Here is a 15,728-nt window from a genome sequence, read left to right as displayed (position 1 = left end):
ACAGGCACTTTAGAAAGATGGTGACTGGGAAACAAACTATATATAATTTCTTCTTTTTAATTATTTAATGAAATATCCTTTGGAATTATGCGCCTAACAACAGCCCAAAAATGTGAACATCATGTCGTTAGCACATAAAGAAGCTTTGTCGTGTGAATAGATTCAAAAATATCACGCTTAGATCTACTTTCATTTGACAATGGTAACTTTGCCACCACACCAAACATTTTGAAAACGACGCTCGAAATTTGTTTCACCTTACATGCATGGTAAATGTTCTTAGTGCTTTTTTCCCCTCTTTTTCTCTATCCTTTGGCACTAGAAAGCTGATATTTTAGGTTATTGAAGAATATAGCTTAGCTGCTAAATGTGATCATATCATCAAGCAGAGTGATCGATCCTCATTGAAGCACGCAATAATAGACAAGTAGAGCAAAAACAAGTTCCATTTACTGGGCTACAAATACCTCATAAATTTCAATGGTAGTTCTTTAAGAGCTTAGAAGTAAAAATAATTCTTAAAATAATATGATTTTATAATTGTCTGTAGAAATTCCTATTACTTATCATGTATCTGTAGAAATTATCTTGGAAACTTAATTTTTCTTTAATATATATTTTTTTTCTTTCGGAAGTTAAATTCAAGAAATCATTACAGTATCACAATAAGTACAAAGTTTATGACAGAATCAAGTGAGAAAAAGTACAAACAAATACATCTTGTTGCATGATTTGCATATTTTTGCTAACTAAGACAGCGAGCTGCAAATAAATTCTAACACAATAATAATTATATATAAAATGACCACAACTCTTGAAACCATCGGAGAGAAGATGCCAAGGTTTACAATTTGGGAAAAGTTGCTAACTGCTTGTCTTGATATACTTCACGAGCAATATAAAATGTTGAAATTTAAAATATTAAATATACTTTAACAATAAGGATGAAAGAGAATTGTCACTTTCTCTGCAAGAGACATTGGGCCTTAATTCCTCTCATCAAGCGGCCTTTAATTTATCTCTGTGTGTTGATTTTGTTTAGACATATTGGGCCTCAAAAATCTGGGCCGTTTATGTAATAGTGGTTCCAAAAAGTTAACCCGATGAGAAGAGATATATTTCATTCAGATTACGGCCCTTTTTATTCATTTTAATACCTATTTTTTATCCGGCCCATCAGAAAATCCAACTCGGTAATGAGATCGCTAAATTTAAATTCAATTAAAAGTGCAAAGGTGCTATCTTTTTTAACCTTCCTATTTCCAAAACAATAACACAATGTATAGAGACATCCGCACATAGGTTAACTTTGAGCTTAAGTTAACCGTCGGTACATGTAGCGCTCCTTTTGATGTGGACTGCCAATCCAAAACCAACAATTTTATATGATGTACGGAAACCGGGAGTGTTAACTTTAGCAACTTAACAATTTTACCCCTTAGAAATCTACAATCAGCAAGAATATAAGGAATGTTAGGTGGTTATGTCCACTATAAATGAAAATTAACAGTTTAGTCCTTTGCACTTCATAATATTTATAAATATTAATATTTTTCAGTAGCCTTATAAAATAAAATCATATTATAATAGTTCTTCAAAAATATTTTAAGGTTGGCGGCAACGAATATATCAATAAGAAAAGTATTTACATGTCCTTAGTTTACTATCAGACTAGCTGTAAATTAAGCAAATACTTGCAAAAACTTTTAATTTTCTATCTTATACCAATATCAATTTTCTAGTTTCGTTTGAAACATGATAACCAGCGTTAGGAAATTTTTCTAGTTAACAACCCAAATCAGGAGCCCCACTTTAGTGAGGGGCCAAAAGGATTTTATACACAAACTGGTTTTAGGAATTAGGATAAGAAAGAATCTAGATGTCATATAAACAAACCAACCTACAGAAGTTAACATTCCACATGTTTATCTCTTTGTCAATACACGTGTGCACCCATGAAAATGAGTGCTCCGACACAATCTAGCATAACATTATTCAAACATCTAAACATTGATAAATGGACCAAGTCTCTTAAGTACTCTTTGTTGGTGTGAGCACATGCACCTCAGCACATGGCCGTTGCTTGATAGGAGAGGTTCTAGACAATACCACCAACTAAAATAAATGCCAAACAGGATAAGGTTTAACTCAATCTACTGCACCAACTTTGAATTGGTCAAAGAGGTTCACAAGGCATCAGTGCCTTTTCTTTCCATGGACTCATGTGTATGTCACAAACTGTATTAAGTCCTATTAACAACTATGTGCAAACATTATGCATATTGTCATGGGGTACCATGTGTCTTCACGTTCTAATTTATATAACAAAGGATAGATGTTTATTTTTTTTCTAATTGAAAATAGTATGTAGATTGGATCATTGGAATGCCAACAATGATTTATTCTTTGCTTACTTGACCTTGCATTAGGATATCAATTAAATACAAATTAATATATAATTTAATTTTTTGGGATGGTAACCAATCCAATTTGTTTTGTTTTGTTTTTTTAGACGTGCTCATTGCTTCCGTTTAGTGATGATTCGCAAGCGAAAAATAAACAACAAGCTCCACTAATGTATTGACAAAAGCAAGAAAATAATATGAGCACTAAAATGCAAATATGATAAATGAAAAACAACAAGTTTTTAGCATTAAATGAGAGTCAAAGTCCTTCAACTCAAAAATTTAAGCACTGGATTTTGAATGTACGTAACACCTTCCACACAGAGGATAGATGTTTTAAGTTAAACTCCGCTTGGTCTCAACAAAAAATAATAACAAGTTAGCAATGACTTAATTCAAATTTAAATGAAAATTAATTTTATATATGAAATATATACATTTCCAATGTCAATTTGATGCAATACCTATATTTTTCATCGTATGAACTATAATTCATCTTGGCCTTCCAATAGGTATTGTGGGCAAGAAAAAACAACATTTTTTTTTTTTTTGATTTAAAGCCCGTAGGCAATTGCATTGATCCAATGATTTACAAAGTAGCTATTACATAGGTTCCTTTTGTTTAAATTAAGAAGCATTAAAACCTATACATTGAGCTACTTGTACAATCATCTAATTTGTTATGTCAGTAAATAAAAAATACGTGAAGTCAGAGAATGCGAATTGTTCTATTCGCGCCCAAATAGCAAATAGGTGGGCCTTCCAGTTTTTTCCACTAAGAATGTAGACACAGCAGCAATTTATTCGAGTTGCATAGCTCGCGGACTACGTCACGTCGAGCCCTTCCTCAAGTACGAGACGTCTTCTTCTTTCTGAATTCGACGTCGCCCAGAGGAATTCACAGCCGAGAGGCACTGAATCAAACCGGATCGGGACAGTCACCACTCAGAGAGGAGGAAGAAGAGGTCACTGAATCAAACCGAACTAGGACAGTCACCACTTAGCCGAGGTGGTACTGAATCAAACCAGAACCGGAAACTGAATCAACCGAACAATAATAGTCACCACTCAAAGAGGAGAAAGAAAAAAAAAGAGAAGGAATGAGACAACTAGTCATCAGTAACAACCAAAAGCACATACCTTATTCTCGTATAAATATAGTAGGTACTACGAGATGGAATGAAAGAGAAAAAACAACATTTGATCTAATTATCAAAGCAATATCTTTTCTATGAGAAATTATGGGTTTGAAATATGATTAAAAATCCTTATAAATATTTAAAATTGAAAAATTGGACTCATATTTATCTAAAAAGAAAAATACTTGCGGCTTGGATAAAATCATAGCTGATAGATTTCCAGAGGAGGGCTGAAACATAATACCTACAGATGCTGAGGTTATATAACAATTCTCTTCAATTATAAGAATAAATAAATGTCTGCCACCAACAACAAACAAACGCATAGACAAATATCGATTAACTATATTAAATGGCTTCATGTTATCATGTATGCAATATAATTTCTTGATCTCTCCAAATTTGTGGGGATCTCCATGTGATTTGTTTTTATAGAAGTGTGACTGTGTGAGCCAGTGAGGTTGGCGAACCGTCAACCTGCTCCGTTTTTTTTTTAATCAATTTTCATTGATACCCAGACGTTATTTCAATGGGGTAATTTTTCATATATCTATAAAGAGTTTTTCATTTTTTATTGACTCCTATACTATTTATTGTTTCTAATATATTTTTCATTTCTTTCTTATTTAACTACAAACTTAATTATCCATAATTAATCGGTCATTTAATATATCATTTTCAAGAAAATCATTATTTTCTTATGTCTCCTTCAAATTTATTTCGCTCCATCTATAGGCTATAGCACCTAGCTAGTACCTCTAGCTCTTTAGTTTTAATATGAAAACTGACATGCACCTTCCTTTATCTCGTTGTCAAATTAATACTAAATAGCTAGATATGTTAGTTGTTAGTTGCTACAGATGGAATGAGACAGAGAAGAAAATGAGGGTATTATTGAAAAAAATATATATTAAATCAACTCATTGAAAATTGAGATTAATTTTGTAGACAAGTAAGAAAATAAGAACGAGAAGAATAAGTTTTTTTTTTGAAAACTTGGTAGTAGCTACCAAGGTTCGTGAGGGGGAATCGAACTCTCGACTTTTGAGTATAACAACTCTAGGACATTTTTCTAGCCAATTGTGCTACCTCTCCTTTCTCCCACGAGAAGAAAAAGTTAAAGAAATGATACATCATACGTATAATAAAGAGTAAGGAAGTATAAAAAGAAATTGAAGAACTTTCAAGATTATATGAAAAATTAATCCTATTTCAATTGTAGCACCATTAATTAGTCATTAAACCCTACTACCAACTAAGGAAAAACGGCCTTTATCTTTCCATTAATGTTGATTCCAACTCGGTACTAAGATAGGTACCTAATCAAATTGATCATATTGAGCCACACATTCCGAATCGAAAAATCATATTATCTTCCACCAATTCTTTGGATTTTTTTTTTAATTCGATGAACTGGATGAGAACACGTTATTATATTAATCATGAAAATTTATAGAACTTTTTTCTTGTTTGACAAAATATATACGTATTGATATATAATTTTCTATTATATTACCACAAACTAATTTCGAATAACGTTTGTATTCATTTTTATTAAATTATTTTCGAATAACAAGCGTACTATGCTTCACAGTTATTTTATTCTGTCAAATTTATAACATAACATGAACATTAAATGAAGAGTGAGTCTATGGTACTATGCATATCACGGGTTGTTACCGTGCTACGGCTCTATATTCGAGTTTTCAAATCCTAACGGTCGATCCGAACCGTTCATCTTGTTCTCCATATTAATATGTATTTGGAGACCAAATTTTACATTTTTTAAAAATTATTTACTATTTTTTTAGATATTTAGAAAATCACTTGATCTGAAAATTCTGGACCATTCAAAAACAGTGATTTTCAATAAATCTAAAAAAATAGTAAAAAAATTTCAAAAAATGTAAAATTTGGTCTTCAAATACATATTAATATGGAGAACAAGATGAACGATTCGGATCGACCGTTAGAATTTGAAAACTCAAATATAGAGCCGTAGCACAATAACAAATCGTAATATGCATAGTACCATAGACTCACTCTTAAAAGAAAATCCACACGACATGATACCGCACATAATTCAAACAGTATGTACCTCAATTTAGGCCCAATATTATTGGGCCTTTTGGGCCCCACGGTGATTCAAATAAAATAAAACAATATTTTTTTTTCTTTCATTTTGTTGTTTGGAAGTATTGTAGCAAAATATGTCTGTTTATTTTTAGATTATGCCATTTTTTTTATTAGACAACTAGCTACATTAATACTTGACATTCTAACTATAATCTACCAGCTCCTTGTGCTTGTCACGTCAATTTTTTTTTGTCAAATTTGGAAAGGCTTTACTTGCTCTTTAATCCAAGCCACATTTGTTTATTGGTAGAAAATAGACATCTTTGTCCTTGCTCTTATCCAAACAGGACCAATCATGTCCTCAGATCATAATCAACTTTTTTCCGTACACATGGCATAACAAGTTGGCAAAAATATATATAACTGTGGGCTGTGGCACAAAATGTATTTTCCAAACGATATGTGAATTTCGGAAATATGTAAATGATGATTGAAATTCTATGACTTGTACTTTTTATTTGAATAAATCAAGCATTATAAAAATTGCTTGTCTTGAAGACTTCCACGTACAGTTACTTGAGAAGAAATATTTTTTTTCTATGCATTTGTTAATATTCGCCGCATTTGTTACAAGCACAAACTGTACAGTAATATGACATGACATGAGATGCTCCACTCTAACAATTAATTATCATTTCAGTGAAATAAATAGACGGTGGTGTCATTACTTTTACCAGCTACTTGTTATGTCATATACTCATATCATGTGATGAATTTTTTTTAAGAAAAAAATATTTTTATCTACGCAACCAAATGATATTAATTATTAACTGTAAACCAAATGATTGCGTAGATAATAACTGAAAAATAACAGCCTGGTCTATTCATTTCACGTAAATGATAACTAAAAAATTCGCCTTAAACAGGTTTGAAAAGTGCTTGCTTTCGAGTTTCGACACTATAAATCAGTAAACAAATAGTACGTAGCAGGACAGTTCATAGGTGTCTCGTGTTTTGGTCAAAAAACTTGCTTGCAAAGCTGGAGACCAGGAAACACTTTTTAGAGTTGAGATAAGAAAGAACCAAACCTAGCAAGGTAAAATAATTTTAATACCCAATTGTCTGTCACGAGTGCTCGTTCCCTTTTGGCATCTCTTCTTAACTACAACAGTTCTCATGATCTTTGTATTCCACGTGCAAACTAGTAAATCTAATCCTTAGTAGATAAGCACCATTTGACCCTTCAAAGGAAAGCCAATTCAATTTCATCTATTGGACCTGAAAATGATGAAAAAAGGGGAAGCTCAATAGGAACCACAATCATTAATTGCCAATACTTTAGTTTATCTTTCCATTTTTTTTAATTACTTATTGCTCGCTTTTTTGTTCCATCATGATTTTGTGGTGGTTCACTTTTTTATACACAATATGGTAAAAATATCTCATAATTTTCTTCACTTTTTTATACACAATATGGAGTCTGTTTTTTAAAACCAATTCAATGATAACGCTATATTTAGGAATAAGGATTGTGAATATGGCGTGCGTACAAGTTAACCTAACTCAATCTGGAGTGATAAATTAACAGGTGTTTGCATGTGCGTGTGTATATGATTGTTTGCATATATTTTCTGATGACTCGCATAACTGCTGGGAGCTTTCTCGAAGTGTCAAGCATATAATTATAAATATTTAGTATAATTATTTGAGTACCCGCGCTACAGTATCACACTTAGAGGAATAATGTATTATGATCCTCACTAATTATTATTCTAAAAAGATATTATATAGTCTCAACTAATTATTATTCTAAAAAAATATTATATAGTCTTAACTAATTATTATTCTAAAATCTCAGCAACACTATTTCTTTATGATCTCCACTAATTATATAATTTCTCTTTTACAGTACCCGCACTTGTTCCCGCATCAACTTTTCTCTAACAAAAATAGTTGACTTCATAGGAATAAATACTTCAGTGTATAGATATAAATATTTTCAGTACTTAGATATTAATACTTTCAGTGTCATATATAAAAAATACTTAGATATTTATACCTTTGTAGTTATAAATATTTATAAGATAAGATATTAACACTTAAAAAAAAAAGATATTAATACTTTGATGCGTAACTTGTTATGATTATCCCTTTTCGAGTTCTCCAATCATCCCCGCGTTAGCCTTCCTCTAACAAAAATAGTTGGCTTCATACGTATAAATACTTCAATACTTAGATATTAATATTTTCAGTGTCATATGTAAAAAAATACTTGCAAGTATAGGTATAAATACTTGTGCGGCGAGGTATAAATACTTGCGCGATGACGAGTCTGAAAGTACGTCATCATGGATCTCATTTGAAAGAAAAAATTGCGTAGGTATTAATAATTTAGAAAAAAAATTAAAATTGTGGAGATTTTGCAGTCCCTACGGAAAGTTATCTTTCTGCATTTAATTTTTGATGGTCCCCCCCGCAGATACAGTACTGTGGGTACTATTATCTTCGCGCTACAGTACCCGCACAATAAATAATTGTTCATCTCATAGCTATAAATACTTCCGTGCATAGGTATTAATACTTCAGTGTATATATATATATGATCCAACTAGTATTTCCATCTCTTGAAAGTTGAAAAAATGATACATTAATTTTAGGAAATTTATTTTCTTAATTCCATGTCACAACTGAAATAAATTTGTTATTTTTTTAGGGCATTAAGAAAAAAAATCGGGAGTTTACCGAGCAAATTTTTATGAATTGATATTAATATTTTTACTACCCATTATGTGAATGACAAAATAATATACAAGTTAGATAATTTTCAACATTCTTACCATAACAAAGTGTAAAACTTATTAACCGATACAGCTACTTCATAAAATCAATTACGCATTCAATTTTTTTTAATATTCTCCTTCCGACAATTGTTTTCTACAATTTGATTTATAGCAAGATTTCCACAAATGTCAATCAAAATTTTAAGATTTATCTTCCTTTTTAGTGCAAAATATTAATAGCAAAAACTATGAGCAATTCATAAAACAAACAATAATAATAAGATGAGGAGGGATCAAGTTACAACAATTTTTGAGTTACAACAAGTTACTACAACTATTTTTTACATTTTCAAAACCTAAATCGTCGATCCAAACCGTTAGATACAATCTCTACAATAAAATGTGCTTGGAGACTAAATATTACATTTTTTTTAATTTTATTACTATTTATTAAGATGGGTACAAAATTCAATGGTATGAATTTGACTAGTTTTTGTACCCATCTTAATAAATAGTAAAAAAATTCCAAAAAATGTAAAATTTGGTCTCCAAGCACATTTTATTGTAGAGATCATATCTAACGGTTTGAATCAACGATTTGGACTTTGAAAATGTAAAAAATAGTTGTGGTATAGGATAAAAAGTAGTTTGTAGTATGTATATGCATTACAATAAAATTTGAGGTACGAATTTGTCTCATCCTCGTGATATCCCACCATCATGATAGAATTGATATTCTCTTAAGCTTTTGCAATATTGTATTAACAATCAAGATCAATATTTTATAATCAAACAGTTGTAAATCATTGTATTGTGCAAACTATACATGATATCCTCACAATTATTAATATATATTCAACACTTTTAAATATCGGCCTCAGAAAAGTTTATTAACCATAAAAAAACTTTGTTTAAATTAATTTTAATATTATAAATGTACATACGATAAGTTTCAAATTTTAGATCAAATTAAGTAAATATTTAAAATATTTATTCCATCTTTACGAGCAAGTTAATTTAAAGTTTCACTTTAAAAAGTTTTTAGGACCATATCAATTATCTAATAACCTTTTTTTGGATTGAATAAAAATATCAAAATATTAAAATATTTTTATAACTAATAAATAATTATAAACAAAATTTCTTTGATATAAACTTTTATTTCAAAACGAATTCCGAGACTAGGCTTACACCAAAGAAGTGAACGAGCATGCTCCACATTTTTTATAATTCGAAGTACATATAGTGGAAATAATTTGGTGATATCTATATTGACTCTATCCAACATTAATAATATATAGTGCTCCAACACAACTTTTTCGAAAGGTGTATAAACTATAAAGATAAGGTTGCAAATTTAACTAATGTATTTGGTCCTACCACATTTTTATTGAGATACGCTCACTTTTCTATTTGTTTATAAGAACAGATGGAACTTTCATGTCATTCGATTACAGTTTCCTTTACACTCTGATCAGAATCAAAACAAATAAGAATTTAACAGAATAGAATAGAAAAGAATAAATTGATACGACTTTGAATTAAAATTTTATGACCAGCTGAATAGTTTTCATAGATTGAATTCATTTTTAGAGATTTTATAATTATACTCATATTTTTTTTCAAAATTACAGATGTAACATCAAAGTCTTCCTTTTAAGGTTCCAATTTGCAAAAAATAAAAGGTTAAAACAACATCTTATACAACACAGAGAAAGAAAAACGGAGGAGAGGTGGGTTCTCACCTAGTCAGAAAAGACGAGAGGCGCCATCACGGTAGATCTTGATTGAAACAAACAGGAGAAAAAGAGCGGGTTAGGAGGGGTCGTATTGTCCTTTTCTTTTGTTCTTTGTTCTGTACGATTTTCGTCAAATTCTTTGGTTTTGACCAGGAAATTCAGGTACAATTTGGGGGCGGAAAAGTCACATGAAGTGAAATCGTTTCTCTCATTGTCTCTCATTCCAATCAGGTGATAGGTGGAATTCTGATTTTATTTCATATTTTACGCGATTTTGTTCCTTTCCAATCAAAGGGTTATATTTATCTGATAATTTAATTTATTTGCTGGCTCTAATACAATGAACAATACGAACATAAGAATCATCAAATCAGAAGAACAGTAACTTACAACCTGTTATTAAAGAATTTCTGTGGTTTAATCCAAAAATATAATTATCTTTCCTCCTCCTGAAACCAATATTTTAAACATTCGTAAACATTGTTTCATTCTCTTTCGTACACATTTTGCAAGTACAGTGAGCAATAGTGAAATAAAAATAAGAAAATTATTAACTTATCAACGGTGAAGTAAATTATTAACTTGCAATAATTTTCTTATCAGATGGATAATGACCACCCGAAAATAATAATATATGAGGAGGGATCAACTTATATTGTTTTTTGGTGACACTGAGTTACACTTTACATTTTCAAAGTCCAAATAGTCGATCCAAATCGTTTAACATGATGGATATATTAAAATGTCCTTACAGATCAAATTTTGCATTTTTTTTAATTTATTTACTATTTATTGAGATGGATACAAAAATTCAAATAGTATGAAAATAACGATTTTGTAAAATACTTAATAAATAGTAAAAAAATGCAAAAAAATATAAAATTTGATTTGCAATCACATTTTAATATATTCATCATGTTAAATGATTTGGATCGACTGTTTGGACTTAAAAAATTTTGAAAATGCAAGGTGTAATCAGGTGTCACCAAAAAAACAGTATGAGTGAATCCAACAGAAATAGTAAAATCAAAAGGCATCGTTGGATCAGCCATTTTTAAAGTGGCTTAATAAATAGTAAAAAAAAATCTCAAAAAATGTAAAATTTGGTCTCCAAGCACATATTAATATGGAGATTGTGTTGAGCGGTTCGGATCGGTTATTCGGACTTTGAAATTTCAAAAACTGACTCGTTATAACTTAGGTTGAAATTATAATGTTATGACATTAGCCGGACTATATATATATATATAGATTCTGAATATTTAAAATCAGGAGATTCGGCTCCAACATTTCTTCAGTAACAGAAATAGTTTACTTTTTTTCTTACCATTGTTCTCTCCCTGACTATTACATTAATTGAACGTTGCATAGTTTTAACTATATTTTTCTTATATATAAAAGAACGATAAATATTAGTTGTATGATGATATTATGCGTAGATTGAACGGCATAGGACAGTTGGATGCAAGGAACGTTGAGAAGCTAGGGTTCTTAACAACTTTTTTTATGTAATAGATGAATCCTTAGTGTTTTTACTTTTTAGGATTATATGTGTAAAACAATAATCATATATACTTCTAAAATTAAATAAACCGGTGTTGACGATTTATTGTAAAAAAAGCATTCGACTTGCTTTAATTTAACGGTTGTTACTTTCAGTGGCCTACTTAATGCAATGTGGTCCCTTGTGATTTTTAATTAAAGAGCAATGACTAGATTTGTATTGATAATATATAACAACGTCATTGGCTCAAAGGAGCTGTAGCCTGTATGTCGTTGGCTCAGGCTGGTCACTGGTCAAATATTATTAAATTTTATTCTGTCTGATCCATAAATGGCTCGCATTGGATAGGACCTGCTAACGCATAACAGGTCAAATTGGATTCGACCCGTTTGCCTTAATTACAAAATTTTGGTAATCAGATGAATTGTTTCTTATTCCTGAAATATATCGATCTGTTTTGTTGAAAAATGATAAATAAAACATTTTTATTTGACCACATAACTTGATACATCATTCATGAAATAGATTAGTTTGAAATCATCAATGTCTTGGGCTCTTGGCGGACTCTGTTTTAAAAATATAAAAGACTTCCAACTTGATTGGGTACCAAGTTGCAACATACCGCAAATATAGTTAAAAAGAAAAATATAAAAGAAAGAACTGAGAACAGAACGTTATGGCCTTTCACAAAGAGGGAAAAGGAAGCATGGTGACATTTTTCTTGCTTGTTCCGATTCATGGAAGAAACAACCAGTGGTTTTGAAAGGATGTACTATGATGAATTGCTGATCACATTTTAGTTTTGATCCATTTGCCATCCAGTGCTTTTGAAAAATAGGCATGTGCAGCAATTATTTTAATATATTATAGTCCTGAGTTTATGTCGTCAGGAGTGGATTCAGTGAGTGTCAAGGGAAGCAATTGTCTCTTGAATTTTGAATTTTTATAGAGATATATAGATCTGGATCAACTGTCTTCTCTGAAATTTTATTTATTCTATTCTGAAATTATTATTGTAATTAAAGTTAAATTAAGGATTCAATTTAGGATAATGTTTTTAGAATTACGATTGGTAATTAAAATTAGAAGTCAAAAGCATCGAAAATCATAAATTAAAGTATTATTTTTATCTAATATCTGATTAGGTATTAGGTTTGAGCCCGTAAATTAACCAGTAAAAATCACATCCGCACAATCCTATGACAAACGAGCAGTGAGCTCGGACCAGAACTTGATCGGTGGTGCTTTTGTTGCTTCCATCTTAAATAGATACTTAAGAATGTTTTGTTTAGTTGGTTGCAATGATAAATGATTGTTTTGTGATGGCGTATTTTTGCATCTTTTGTGGTACCGATATCTGTTCAGTACTGGTTGATTATTAAAACACTTTAGTATCGTTGTTGTAGTTTAATATCGAGTCAATGATATCATATTTTGGACAATTAGTATCTGATAAAATTAGTGAATATCCACTAACCTTTTGTTACCTTGCAATTTCAAGCATGTCAACTAACTATTTGCATAATTGAATTTTCTTTGGCTCCTCTTCCTCTGACGCAATGAGCAACTTCCTCTTGTAGACATGCCATAATTTCCCATTCAATGGCCTATAGTTTATTATATTTAATTTTCCATCAAATTGAACCGTTACTGTTATTGATTACGTAACCAAAAGGAATCTAAAAAAATCTGATAAATAATTACAGGCTACTTGACATGTGTAATGAAAATGGAGAGGACGGTGACATAACAAAGGACTATCAATTATTCAACTTTGGTCTGTGGATGGGTACTGGGTACTGGGTACTGGGTGGGGTGGAGACATGGGTACATCCGGTCTCCCAAGCAAGAGTCATGCACCGTAGGAAGCAGCATCCATGTCAAATCAAAATCAAAGTGTTTATTATCTTCTCAAAGCCCCCATAATTAATTGGGGATGCTAAATGGATCCGTATCCTCCCAGGTACATGACTCAATACAATTGGAACGGACGGCTCAGAATTACTCTCAGTCAGTGCTGTGTTGGAATGGCGCAAGAGATAGTATTATTCGTGCTTTGAGATCCATGCCAAGTTAAAAAGAATAATTTTGGACCGTCCGATTCAATTGTACTCAGTCGGATAACCTGAGAAGATGTAAATTCTAAATACAATGCGTTCATTGGGATTGTCCATCGTTATCCTGATTACGGTATAAGAAATGGTTTAATGGATTGCAAGAATTTAATGTAAGAAAGACCGTCCAATTTGTGCAATAACTACATAGGATAGGGCCCCATAAATAGATGCCGGTATGTAAGACAAAGACCAAGGTGGTCTTGATATCTTAGATCTGAAAATTACGAATAAGGCTTTTCTAGTCAAGTGGTGGATAAGATTTCATGACAATTCCATTACTGGTGTATGGAAAGATATTCTTCAATGTAAATATGGTTTTAGAACTACCCTTTTTGTATGTTCTCCTTTTTGGAGATATATTCTCAAAGATCATGCGGTAATTAATTTAGGCCTTAATAAAGAAATAGGTAATAGTAGAACAACTGCGTTTTGGTTAGACAGATGGTTTACTGAACATGCTTTGCAACATTTCTTTCCCAATTTGTTTTCAATTGTTTATAATAGGTTTATTTATGTGGCAGATGTTTTTGCTAACTCCTTCTTACAATTGTCTTTCAAGAGACAACTTACGGGTATTTACTTAGTAGAATGGAATGCTTTGCAATTTCTTTTTCAACATTTTACTTTATCTGATCAGCTAGAGGATAAGCTTATATGGCGTTGGTCTAAGGACGATAATTTTACTGTTCATTCTTTTTATAAGTGGTTGGAATATGGGGGAATACCAAATAAAGAGTATTCAACCATTTGGAAATCTCATATGCCTTTGAAAATAATTTTTTTTTTATGGTTGGTTAGAAGGGACAAAATACTTACCAAACTCAATTTAGCCGCTAAAGGGTGGCAAGGGGATACTACGTGTGTTTTTTGTGATCAACCAGAGAGCACTGATCATTTGTTCACTCAATGCTCTTTTATTAGATTAATTTGGATCTGGATTGCAAATCATAATAATTTTGTTTATAATTGTCATACTTTAGATGAATTATGGATGATTGATGCTTCTATCCCTTTAAAAGATAGACTATTAGTTGAATTATTGAGAGGGGCTGTTTTATGGATCATTTAGTTGGAACGAAATAGATTATGCTTTAATGATAGTTCTCCATGTTCTATTAGGGTTATTGGTATTAAGATTATTTTTCTTACTCAATTTTGGTGTAAATCTAGAGGGGACAATTCTTTCTTTAAATTAAATCTCATAATGCCTTTTGATGTTAAGGATCTCCCAGATCTCATTCTGTTGGAGGAAGAAAGACGTCTCGATACGACCCAAGTGATGGACCTTCTGTTGTCTCTGTCCCAGGAAATACCAGTGGGAGATATGCAGGGTTTTGGCAATGGCAACCCTCCATCTCCAATGTTTGGAGAAGAGGAGGAGGATGAAGACCTTTTAGATATGTAGTACTTAGTTTTTTGTGTGCATGTTATGCTGTTTAGATATTTTCTTAGATTGTTGCCTTATGTTTTGTGCATGTTATTATGTTTTTGCTACTTTCTTATGTTGCTACTTTTGTTTTGACCTGTTGTAAAGACTTGCCACATTTGATTTTGGTACCAATTTTAGGTACCAGATCGATTGTGCTAAGGATTCTGATTTCAATGAAATCGGTGGTATATACCACTATTTTTCAAAAAAAAAAAAAATAGATGCCTATATATTTTTTTCATAAAGAGAGATGCGGTAAATTTGCATCCCTATATTTGTTGTCAAATCTAGGGGTCAGATGGTTGGTTGGGTTGAAATCGAACTAAAATAATTAAATTAATTTTTTTTAGTTTTTAAAAATAGAACTGAACTGAACCGATTAAACTTATAATCGATTAAGAACCGAATCGAACAAACCGAAATAAATTTCGATGTGTTCGTTCAAACAAAAGTAAACATATTGGTGTTATTATTAACGAAAATTACACATGTTCATACATAACTTGATGATGATCAATTTCATGCAAAATATGTAGATG

Source organism: Carex rostrata, chromosome 9, assembly GCF_964058835.1.
Source record: "Carex rostrata chromosome 9, lpCarRost1.2, whole genome shotgun sequence".
Classification (NCBI taxonomy): domain Eukaryota; kingdom Viridiplantae; phylum Streptophyta; class Magnoliopsida; order Poales; family Cyperaceae; genus Carex; species Carex rostrata.
This window is presented reverse-complemented; position numbering follows the sequence as displayed.